This window comes from Canis lupus, chromosome 32 (genome assembly GCF_048164855.1).
Source record: "Canis lupus baileyi chromosome 32, mCanLup2.hap1, whole genome shotgun sequence".
NCBI lineage: Eukaryota > Metazoa > Chordata > Mammalia > Carnivora > Canidae > Canis > Canis lupus.
The window spans coordinates 6928274-6940794 of record NC_132869.1 but is presented as its reverse complement, the minus strand read 5'-3'; the positions used below and the strand labels follow the sequence as shown (position 1 = coordinate 6940794).

The following is a 12521-nucleotide window of genomic DNA, read 5'->3' as shown; positions in this document are numbered from 1 at the left end:
AGAAAATTATTTTAGGTGTTTCCCCATTCTCCTGCCTTTCGGACTAAGTGAATTTCAGCACCTGATCCAAATCACAAAGGTCATCCATTAGCAGAAAGCAGAAACTAATTTGGCTTTCCCTGGCACCTCTCATACCCCGTAATTGTCTAATAGTTTGCATGGTGATAAGTTGGAGCCTTGGAGAAAAATGGTTTGTATGCAGGTTACGTATCAGAACGCCACCACGTTCTTGGGGCCGACTTGCAACACCGCTTTAGACGTAAGGCTCCACCGCAAGAGGGTGGCTGTTAATTTATTGACCAGCCTGCTTTACATCGAGTTGTCTTTCTTACCGAATCTCAAATAACTATTTTGTTCTTCATTAATAATCTTAAAACAGCAGCTACACAAGTAGATTTCTGGTGGATTTTCCCCTTTTGTCATACTCTCTTCTCTCCTCTGTCATTAGTTCAATGACTTATGACTTCACAGTGGTAGGCCTAGAAAAGACGGTTGACAGTTTGAAACCAATATTTGATTGGCATCATGGTTTCTGTGACATCCTAGATACAGATGGAATGTGTGGGGTAGATTCACCCTCTGCCTTCCAATGGCTTCTTTTATAGAAAATGAGAGAACAGATTGATTAAGAAAACCTAGAAGAATAAATAAAGGTAAGGAATCTGCTGATGCAGCCCTACATGAAGAATTGTATTACTTATTTTTAGATTTACGCTTAGAAGACAAAGAAATCTATATGAGCCCCTGCCTGTCTCTATCTTTCCTCCAAGCTCTTTTAAAAAATTATATATATGTATTTATATATATATATATGCAATCACTTTGACATTATTCCAGAGAAATACATTTTTATTCTTTCCTATTGATTTATAACTTCTTATTTTTCTTACCCTTGTCAAAACTTTTCACTTATGACCCAAGAGCCAGGGAACCAAAATCAGTACTGTCCTGTTTTGAGTGTCATCGTGTGGTGATCCTAAGTGGCCCCTAAACACTTTTGTCAATATTTATTGATGGGATCCACAGGCACTCTGAGTGATCCCACTCTGGAGGGGCATAAACCAATGGCACGCTGAACGGGAGAAGGACGTGGTCCTGCTGTAGGCCAGAGCTGGCAAGGTAGCACTGGGCTACTCAGGGGTCATTGACAAAACGTCAAACATTTCAAATTTCTGACTAGCTCGCTGACTAATGCCATGCTAAGCAGAAACAGGACTATTTCCTCCAAGGAACCATCAGGCCCACAGACACACAAACACACAGAAATAAATACAGTTTCTGTGCGTTTTTTTTTTCTCTTCCAGTTGCCCGCTCCCTTGCTTTCTCTGTCTTACATGTGTGCTCTCTCACACCCACACACACATACACACACATACACACACACAAATAGTCTACAGGGAAATTAAGCGGTGCCAACGAAACAGTGTACTGAGAAAGTTCTTGGATAAATTAACAACGCAATTACATTACATGACATGCCACAAGATGGATGAGGAAAACTTGGCTGGTATTATGTTCTGTTTTCAAATTGCAATTTATTTGAGGGTTTTAATGGATGCCTTATTAAAACATCTCGGCCCTGGTCAGGTTTCAGCATATGTCACAGTGGCCTGTGATTGATGACACCCTCTGCTGCTTCTCTTGCACATTTGCAGGGAATTTAAGCAAAGAGGGAATGAGCTGAGGCCCAGCTTTGTATTGATCGTGTGGAGGTGCGCTGCCTGGGAGCACAGTCTAATAACATTCTCTTAGCTGAACTGCTTCACATGAAGGCATTTATTACGAGAACTAAAATGTTATATTGCTCAGAATAAAAGAATATTGTACAAACAAAAGAGTTAGCAGTGAGTGGGGGAGACGGGGAGGCACAGGCATGCTATGGAACCATGCCTTGTTATCTTTCAGAAGCCACATTTCTAACTGTTGGTGGAAAAAACTGAAGAAAGCTATGGTTAAAGAAAAGGTGAAAGAAAGAAAGGAAAAATGCTGTGGGCTTTATTTTTGCTCATTTCAACCAGTTATACATGTAGAACAGCAGAGTTCTGTGAGAAAGAGAATGCCAGGTGAGGATTGAGAAGTGAGCAGTCTTAAAGTCATTTGGAAAATAACTAAATATCAAAATAGAACATAGGACATTATTTGTAAGGCTACCCAAAATCTCTCTCATTTTATATATGCTGTTGTTAATTTTTCTGACAAGCGCCCACCAAAACACCAAGAGCCATTCACACCTGAAGCATAATTTTACTCCCATCCAAATTGTAGAAGTTTGATTTCTGTCATGTTTTAATTATAAAAAGGGCTCCATTTGCAATTTCAGCACTTGAAGTTTCATAAACCTGTATGTGAATTGTCAAGAAATGGATTAATGTTTAATCAAAAAAGCAGGATTCCCTTGGATATGCTGTATATGCAGGTACATCGAGTCACAGAAAAAAGACTAGAAGGATATAAAACTAGTTATTATTAGAGAAATGATGGTACTTTTCTTCTTTGTGCTTTTCTGTAGTACCTGAATTTTCTGCAACAAATGCATAGGACTTTTAAAAACAAAAGGATAAAAAAGCATTCTAAAGATGTTTGTGATATCCTGATTTATAAGAATACTTAGAGAAATCAGTATCCTTTGAAAGTCTACAATAAATATAATCTCAAGGAAAAGGATTCATTTTGCAGTAATATGTGAGTATTTCTTAGTAAGCAGACTTGCTGCATTGAAAACAGAAAACCACATGAATGAAAAAATAGTAACAATAGACAGGATGAAAATATCCCTATGCAACACGAAAAAAAAAGGTTAAGAAATAGAAGCTAAAAACAGTAAGAAGGAAACAAGAAAGTATGTTGCATTTCAAAACTCTGATAACATTAGGGCTTGTCAATCTCAGTCCAAAGGAGTTTATTTATTTATTTATTTGCTTGACCTGCTGATTGCTATTATTTGAACTGCCACATTTATTATTTTGTTAGCCTTTGAGGGCCTATAAAAATCTCACCTAATTATATCGGAATCACCTAGCATCACAGCTGAAGCCAAAGAAGGTGCAAAAATGCCCAACAGCTTTTCCTTGAAATGGAAGGGAAAAAATAGTTAAAGAATGAACAAACAACAGAAACCAAGAATACTCAGGAAAGCCAGCTTTATGAGTCTCCCAAGAAATGGATACAGAAAACATTTTTTAAATGTTGACAGAAACTGTTAAGTTGTAAAAATGGATTTTTTTAGCATTGTCAGTTGAATGCACCTTCTAATGTGTGAAATACCAAATTTACAGTCTTTGACTAGATTGTGATACCTTTGGTGGAGTGGTGCTGGGGAAAAAAAGGGAAATGTTACTTAACCTCCCAGGTCTCTTTTTCTCTTGGATCATAGATTTCATATCCCTCTTCTAGGCCTTCTTACGACCCTTCATCTTCTGTGACTGAATGCCTATCTGATTATCAAAAGGGAATAACTTTCTTTCCCTTTTACTGTGAAGACAGTTGCATAATGTCAGCAACTCTAGGTTTCTTTGTTCTAAAATGAGGACCAATTGTCCAGTCTTGGAGAATTACTTAATTACAAATTAATTTTAAGTCAGTTAATGTTCATTGAGCATTATCTATAACGCAGTGAGCAGGGCAGTAGCACCTCCGTTCTGACGACAGCCAGCTTTAAGAGCCAGCTTCTTCTCCCTACAAATGCATCCAGCCACACAGGCCACAAGTTAGTCACCCACCCACCCCAGCTTGGAACTGAAGAGCTAAAGCAATAAGATGAGGAGGAACGGCCTTTGTCAAAGCAGTGAAAACAAACATTTATCAATAATTGTGTAGCTCAGCTTGTGTGAACAAGCTATGGATGAAAACACCCACGGGTATGCCCTATCTTTCAGGGTCATTCACGGATCGTAGGCGGCCTTTATAGGAAATTTCCAATAGTGTAAAGCCGATGATGAGCCCAGGGCGGATGGGAAAGAACAGCCCATAGCAAATGGTAAAGCAACATCGGGAGGGACTGGGGACCGTGCCCTCCGCAGGAGCAGAGTGCCACCGTAGGGTGGGACACAGGAGGTGGGGGGGATCACGGGGCAACGGGGGAGGAACACAGCACAGGAATAAGAAGGGTGAGGTGAACACCCTGAACTAATACAATGTCACTTATCAATCATATCTATGAGGTCGGGGCAGGGAGGGCGGAGAAGGCCACATAGGACATGAAGTCTTGAATTATTGTAGCTATTCTCTGAGGCACTTCCACCCTGAGATCCAGGCAACATACACGCTTAGTAAAGGAGAAATGGAAATTCCGATTCTCACCCAGAGATGCAAAGCTAATGCAACTGTTGGACTTACAAAAGGTCCCTGGTAAGGAATATTTGCTCCCTGGTAAGGAATGTTTGCTGACCCAAACTCATGAATATACATATACTTCACTCATCATTCAACTTCTGAGTGAATCTGTATAAGTACAGTTCACGTGGTTTTCAGTTATTCTCAAGTAATCTCTTCGCGTTTCAAAGTCCCAATTTAAGTATCTATGTTAGTTAGGTTTCTTGGTTGCATCAGTGATTGATTTTGGCTGAATTTGCAAAAGGCAATTCCTTGGAAAACCAGTCAAGAAGCTCGGAGAAGCGGTGAGACTTTAAGTAGCTAGGAGTGGGGAGGGTCAGATCAGGTCCTGGATGGCCTCCCCCCCCCCCGTCTGAGGGTTAATTTTGCAAGAAGCCACTAGTTCAGGGTCCTTCTTCGTCACTCGTAGCCTACACTTTTTCGTATTGTGTATGGGTTCCAAACGCAGTGAGCAAGAGGGTAGCCTAATGGGTGAGCCCTTTTCCAGTCCGCTTGCATTCTGTTTGCTTAGGCCCTGTGGACCAAAACCGATCGCACAGTCAAGCCCAGAGTCCACATGGAGTGGAGACACAACTACACGAATACAAGGTGTGATTCATTGAGGGCCATTACGGTGTCTGTTCACACACTCAGCTTCTGACTTCCATAATAGAAGGGAAGTGCCTGAACTCTTCCTCCGACACAGCCAAGTCACAATGAATTAACGGAATAAAAGGGAATAAGGGTGACATTAAGAAGAATAATGGATAATGGGTGGCAAAAATACATGATAAATGGTCACCATGGAATGCTAATTAGATTTTTGAAATGGAACTGAATCCACATAGACACTGTTTTATTCCTCTGAAAATTCTGGGCTGCAGACAGGTATCATCCATAAGGAATTCGTGACTTCCCTAAACCACCAGTTCCCCATTACAATGCGTGTGAACTTTCCAAACTAGCCAAGAAAACTATGAATTATAATCTCCATCTATTTTTTCTGAACAGCCATAATAAATATTCCTCAACTGATTTAGGTTACATCTGTTCACATTTCAATTCTTGTGTCTAAATGAAAAATAATAGAAGCCAAATATGAAATGTATATTTTAAAAGAATCTCACTGCTCTAGAAACTTGTTATCTTATATGTCACACTCAGTTTCTTTCCTTCTGATTGGTAAATAGCAGTTACTGTACACTGAGAAATGAAAATAAGTAGATATTTTCTGGCATTTTAGTGCACAAATATAACCCTTTAACCCACAGCATCCAAAGGTTAAGTCTCAAAACTGAGTCCATTAACCTTCCTAAATGGTTGTGATATTAAAAACTGGCTCTTAATAGCTATGGGTCATCATCTAATGCAATAACCATCAGCAATAAAGAATTATGGATTAAGAACATTATCTATCTATAAAATGGTCATTTATGACACTTGTGCACAGACCAAAATGTACAGATACCCATGGTCAAGAGTTCAGGCCTAATAATATACATTATGCTTTTATTAGTATAGTTATGGTATTAGTGAGTTTTAAGAGAAAATCATTACATTTACAAAAGGTTCAGGGTGTTTACTTCAAACGAAACTAACAAAGAAAATCTTCTGAATTCTCTTTCACTGAGCTACAACTCAGCCAGGTGGGGCTAATTGACTCAGAAGGTCAAATAAAAAAGAAAATAAACATGTTTTTAAATTGTCTAGAGTCTGGGCTGCAGAACAAATTTGGACTCATCTACATAATTGAGCAACAGCCACTAGACCAAAGCTTCTGCGTCTTTTATCACATAGAAAACTATTTCTTTAAATTGAGCTTTTTTGGTTGTTTTTATTATGTCATAAAATTAATATACACTTACACGATAGTTACTATGTACCATCAGCAAGGATATGCTATGTCCGAATTCCATAGATATGAATAAAAGAAACTTTGATTTTCTAATAGAGACTTAGCCTCAGTCAATATTCCTAAGGACTTCAGTTCATTTTCTTAAGGAATTGCCACAAAATGCAATCTTCTGAAGAAATAGAACCATAGGGGATCCCTGGGTGGCTCAGCAATTTAGCATCTGCCTTCGGCTCAGGGCATGATCCTGGAGTCCCAGGATCAAGTCCCACTTCAGGCTCCCTGCATGGGGCCTGCTTCTCCCTCTGCCTGTGTCTCTGCCTCTCCCTCCCCCGCCCCTTGTCTCTCATGAATAAATCAATAAAATCTTTTTTAAAAAAAATCTTTTAAAAAAAGAAATAGAACCATAAAAATAACCAAAGTTATAGTTTTTAAATATATGTACTGTATTAACCTGTGTTTTTGTCTTCAGCCCTGCAAAAGGAAGAAAAAATGTACTCAGGGTGAAATCACATTCAACCTTGTTCTAAGGAGATGGAGAAAGACAGATATAAGGGGGAATACAGAAATTTGGGGTGTTTTGCATCTTCTAATCATTTTTTAAAAAATTCTCTGGTTAAAACATTTGTGTTTTCCTGTGTTATCTGAAATTCATTAATTTAGATTTCCTCCTCTACATTTATTTAATTTAGATTATCACTATCTGACTTTTTGGATACAGAATTAATGGTCCATGTAATTCCAAGTGACAATGAAAAAAAAATGTCAGTGTTCAGAAACATGAAATACAGATTTATTAATAGAAAAATCTAGCATAAATAGCAGATCCCTAAAATGTGTTTAAAAACACATCAGCAAGCGACTTGTAAATATACATTTCCCATCTCAAGGAGCTGTTTAGGCCATCTTTAAAGATTTTATGTATTTATTTGAGAGAGAGAGAGAGCGCATGGCTGGTGGGGGATTTGGGGGAAGGAGAGAGGAATAGAGGGAGACAAGGAGAATTCCAAGCAGTCTCCATTTTTAATATAAAAGAGGGCTAAAAAAATTAAAATTAAGAAAAAAAAGTAACCTGAGATCATGACCTGAGCTGAAACCAAGAGTCCGATGTTTAACCAACTGAGTGAGCCACCGAGGTGCTCCTGGCCATCTTAATTCTTTTTAAAAGTTGTTTGCCTTTTCCCCCTGCTTCTAGGAATCAAAGCTCTGATGCATTTAGAACCTGAGCCTCCTGAAGAGAAGCAACGGTGTCTTTGTTAGTGAGAATCCTTGTAAGTGATCTAACTCAGCTCACCTGGGCCACACACCTTCTTCCCAGAGTCCTTCAAGGTATCTATCACCAATTCTCCATGATTTCCCGGACTAGGATGACTAACATCTGATCCACTACTGATAATGTGTGAGCCTCAAAAAAAAAAAAAATGGTCAAATAAAATTACTAAAAAGTACTGCTTTTGTACTCCCTTACCCCATACTTACTCTCAACTTACTGCTGCCAATCTCAGGTCAGAATATTCCAAACCAATGCCAAGGAAATCAAGAAATTCTACAGGGTTGAATTAGCAAGTCCTATTAGTAAATGGTATGCCATACTAAATTATTAGGTTAATAGAAAAATAATTTCCAATACCAAGTGACATTTTAATAATCATAGAAGCATAACTTTTGTGTTTTACCTGCTCTTACAGAAGCCTAATGTTTATTTGGTATGCCAAACTTAAGCTCCTTGGAAGAAGGATTCATACCTATGAACCTTTATATCCAGCATCCCTAAAATGGCAATCAGAGTTCCATACATATTTATAAATTGATAATAACAAGTACTAAGCATCCTATAGTTGACTGTTCAGTGTACTTCAACAGATTCTCACAGTATAAGTTCTTGAAGTGTTTCCAGTCATGTTCTCAACTGGGCCACCAAGTACAGAGTTGAGAGCAAGCTTGCTTTCTGTTGGTAAATCTCCTTAGGATCCATCCTGTAATGTGGCTAGTTTGCCAGACTGCTTTCACCACAGGATGTTACAACAACATAATAATCAACCAAACTATGTTAACCAGACTCCCCAAAGGCATATATTCCATGAAATAAGTAGAAGCAATGCAATTTCACAATAAGTATAACATCGTTTAAAATTGTTGCCAACGATTCTCAAAGGTGTTATCTCTACATGTGTTAGCTCTTCATACAGATATCTAGAGTTCTTTTTCTGGAGGTATCCTTGTGACTTTCATTATAATCCATTGGGATTTCAGAAAAATATTTTTTTCTTTTTTCTACTTATGCTTAATTCTTAATCTCCTCCACTCATCCTTTTATTCTTCACCCACTCCCCTTCCGATTTTTGGATACTACAAATGATCACACAGTAGAGTTCCCATTTCTCGATATTTCATTTCTTTAAATGCTGGGCATTCGACAAGTTTTATTCGAACCACTGTCAGCTGGATCATTAACCAGGTACTGATATAGAGGGAAAGGGAATCTGTTTTACAGGAGGTGTCCCCCTGAAGTGTAAATTAAGTCAAACACTTCTTGAGTAATTGTATAGGGGAGTATTCAAAATAGTCACTTTAGGAGGCTTTACTTACTCCAACAACACAGATATTGTTAAAAACCCTAGAGCTTCTCCTGTGAAGTTGTCTTCAGGGCCTATGGTACATTTTATTGAAGTTCATTTGAATATCTAAACTTGAGTACTTTTTATTTAAACATGGTTCAGGAATGGAGGGGATAAACAATAGCCTTATTAGAGCTCACCGTAAGTCAGAAGGTTTTTTTTTTTTTTTAATTTACAAATATTCTTAAAGTTAAGCCTTCTTTCAAATAGAAATATGGTTGTGCTTAGATGATCTTGCAGGAGTTGTCTTCTTGTGGTAGAAGGTGGGGTTTCCATCGGCCTTAAGGAACTGGAGTACTGACGACTATCAGATTCACCTAAAATGGAAGCTGTCTCTACAGTCCTTTTATGGCTTGAAGACTTTTTTAAGAAAAGGCAGGAAATAAAGATCAGGGGTCTTTTCCACTGGGAAGCCCCTCCCTAGGAGCACCAGTTATGGGAATTGTCACAAACAACATGGAAAAATAACAGAGGACATGAACCCCTCCCCTCTACTACTTCCAGCTGGATCTCCAGAAAAATATATATATTAATCAATCAGCTCACTGATCTTGACAGAGCCGAGGACTCGGATATGTCCAGGACTAAGGCCCAGAAGTTCATATAGAGTCTTATTCACCTTCTGTTCCCTCCTAGTCTTTCCTCACGTCCACTATTCCTCACTCCAGCACCCTCCACAGCCATAGCCCATGGAGGCATTTGATATGATGATGAAGGAAGGAAGAGATGATCAACCTTAGCATACTGCCCACTTGTCCTCTCTCCACAAATGCACTATAGGGGGAACAGGAGTTATGTTCTTAAGCTGTCAAATTAAATATTCAGAACACATTGAAATTCCTTCTGTCTTTTCCTTTCTCCATCCTGTTTTTCAATCGTTAAGATTTGGGGCACTTGTCTGGACTTTGTTATAAAGTTACCCACTTTCCTACAGAAAATAATTTCTCCATCCTCATTTTCTCATCTTCTTTTAAAAAATTATAGACCTAGAATACAAATATATGCGCATATACATATAAATTTTATGCATCTATTATATATATCTACGTATAAGTAAAAGACCTAGGGATGTCTAATCTATTTCTAGGAGTTGGAAAAATAGCTATTGCTCTCAGAACCCACAATATAACTTCTGAAATAAGTTCTCCAGCTAAATATTTTGTATGTTCAGCTTTCTTTCCATAATGCCTCCTTGGGTGTTCATGTTATCAGCATCTCAGAAGGCCCTTATTAAAGGGCTAGGATTTGACAGGCAAACCAACTGTGCCAGTTGCCAATTTATTGCCTCTCAGCTCCAAAGCCACCCTTCATTGGCTGCTTGTGATACTGGAACATTTCTCCCTTGCCAGCTGGCACGAGGTTAATCTTTGTTAGTAGAGGGTATTGGAGGGACACTAGAAGAGGAAGGAGCTTCTTCTGACTCCTGTGTGCTTCATTTCTTCCCCCTTTGCAGCACTGGGTTGGTGTTTGGGACACACAATGGAGCTTATTTCCCCTATGGATACTCTGATGGCAGAAATTTGATTTGTTCTGTTGCCACCCAGACAAGAGGACTCTCATAAATCATTACAAATGTATCTAAGTTAATCAGAGGGAAGTGTTCCATTCCCTTTACCAGTTATCGGTCCTAGGGTAGATATGCAACCAAGTTGCAAATGGCAATATATGGTATATGAGGGAAAATACCCTAGAAGAACTTCCAGGAAAGATTTCTTTAACAAAAGTACACGAGATACAGGCAGCTGCATTTTCTGTCTCTGGTGTACCAACACCAGAGACAGATGGAGATGTGATGCGTGGGGCGGAGTGGCCATCTTGAGCCCCATAGGAGTAATAGCTGTAAAGCCAAGCATGGCAGAGTAAGAATAGAATCTGTATCTAGGGATGCCTTGGTGGCTCAGGGCGTGTTCCTGGGGTCCCTGGATCGAGTCCCGCATTGGGCTCCGTGCAGGGAGCCTGCTTCTCCCTCTGCCTATGTCTCTGCCTCTCTCTCTGTCATGAATAAATAAATAAAATCTTTAAAAAAAATCTGGATCTAGTGATGTGGTTGAGCTGCTGGATTAACCCTGAGGTCCCCTACCTTCAGACTTAGCATATACATGACAATTTTTTAAAGCCCCACACTATTTGGGATATTTGTTTTCTGATGAATTGCAGTTCAAAACACTCTAACATTCCTCAAAATGAACTTAACAAACACTCCCACTATACACCCATAAACCCCAGAATCCATTTTTATGTTCTAGAGAAGGCTAATCCTTATTGGAGGTCCTTAGACTCTTAGGGATTCTTGTCAAGAAGGTCAAGGAAATCTGAAAATCTTCACTCAACTGCTACAGAGATAGGATCTAGCCATTTTAAGACATGGAAAAAAATTCTCTACTGACTTTAGTTCTCTCCGCTTCCATTTTGGTCACTTTGTGAAAACACTGAAATTTATTTTCTGGTAGCTTATAAGGCAGCAAGATAGTCAAGTAGTTTAAAGAATGGGATCTGGAGTCCAAAGGTCTTTGTTCAAATCGTATTCCCTCTATTTTGCACAAAATATATGACACACAACTAATAGGGCTGCTGTTTACCACCTGTAAATAGGTACAATAGAACCTGCTTCATAAGGTTGTATATGGAACTTTGTTAGCCTTGAATACAGCTAACTTATTTTTTATTCATTAAAATCTCAATATTGCTTCAACAGAGTGCCAATAGACATATTTGGGGAATGTTCAGGACAATCCAGACAGAGGATGAGAGGCTTGGAAGGAATAATTCTGCATGGAAATATATCTATTTGGGATCTCATAAGAATTCTGAGTGGAACTCATATCTTTTGAAAAAGACAGGAGAAATAAGCCCTCCAACCAAAGAGGTGCTAATGGAGGGCTTCTTCCCCTTCATACTGGAAAGGACACTACTGATGAGCCTTGCCAAGTGGAGATGGGGCAAGTTGAAGATTATCCAGAAGCTCTCTAAAAGTGTGTGGGTTTAATGTCATGACTGCAAGGGATGGAAAGAGAACATTTTCATATACTTTGAAGAGCAACAAGAAACATTGAAAGGGAGGCCTCTTCATATTGTCTCCCCTACCCCACCACTCCTTGTTAAGGGTCAAACAGTTGTAGCATTGAAAATGTCACTATAAGTCACAGAGGAAATGCAAACGATGACCCTCTTCTCTCAAAATAAGCTGAAGCACCTTGTATAGTAGCAGAGCTTACAAAAAATTAAGTAAATAAATAATGGATGAACACTAACACCACTGTGCATTCAACACATCATTTAAGTCTTGGAACATTTGCAAGTGTTTATTTGCAAATATGTGCTTCTGGGCATTCACATATCCAAATTCCAAATCTGCGTAAACTCTAAACATTATATAGATAATGCAAAGTTTACACAAGGGATTCCAAAAATCCATCTTTATAGCGCTGACACTACATAAAGCAATATTTTCTGGTAATAATGTAAAAACCTTGAATTTTCAAATTGTTTCCTTTAAAAATAATCACCAGGCTCAGCCCTGGGAATGGTCTGATGAGGCAACACAGTTTGTAACTTTCCAGCCCTGTGCTTTGACTATTACCCTGTGACATTTGGTGTTCATAGGCATACTTAATCCCATAGCTTCTCTGCCCTTGGCCCACTCCCACTTCAGACCCACTGACAGTAGAACAAACAAAAAACCCTTTTGAAGCATTAGGACGAGTTTTGAAAAAAGTTCCATGGTTTCCCATTAGTAAGTA

General features: G+C 38.8%; 1 long non-coding RNA gene across 1 annotated transcript; it reads left to right on the top strand.

The window, feature by feature from the left end:
* Nucleotides 1–245: 245 nt before the first annotated feature.
* LOC140622702 (uncharacterized) lies at nucleotides 246–12013 on the top strand. The gene is made up of 3 exons (XR_012022393.1): nucleotides 246–653; nucleotides 7359–7492; nucleotides 11477–12013. It is a non-coding gene; the product is annotated as an uncharacterized lncRNA (long non-coding RNA).
* Nucleotides 12014–12521: the final 508 nt, after the last annotated feature.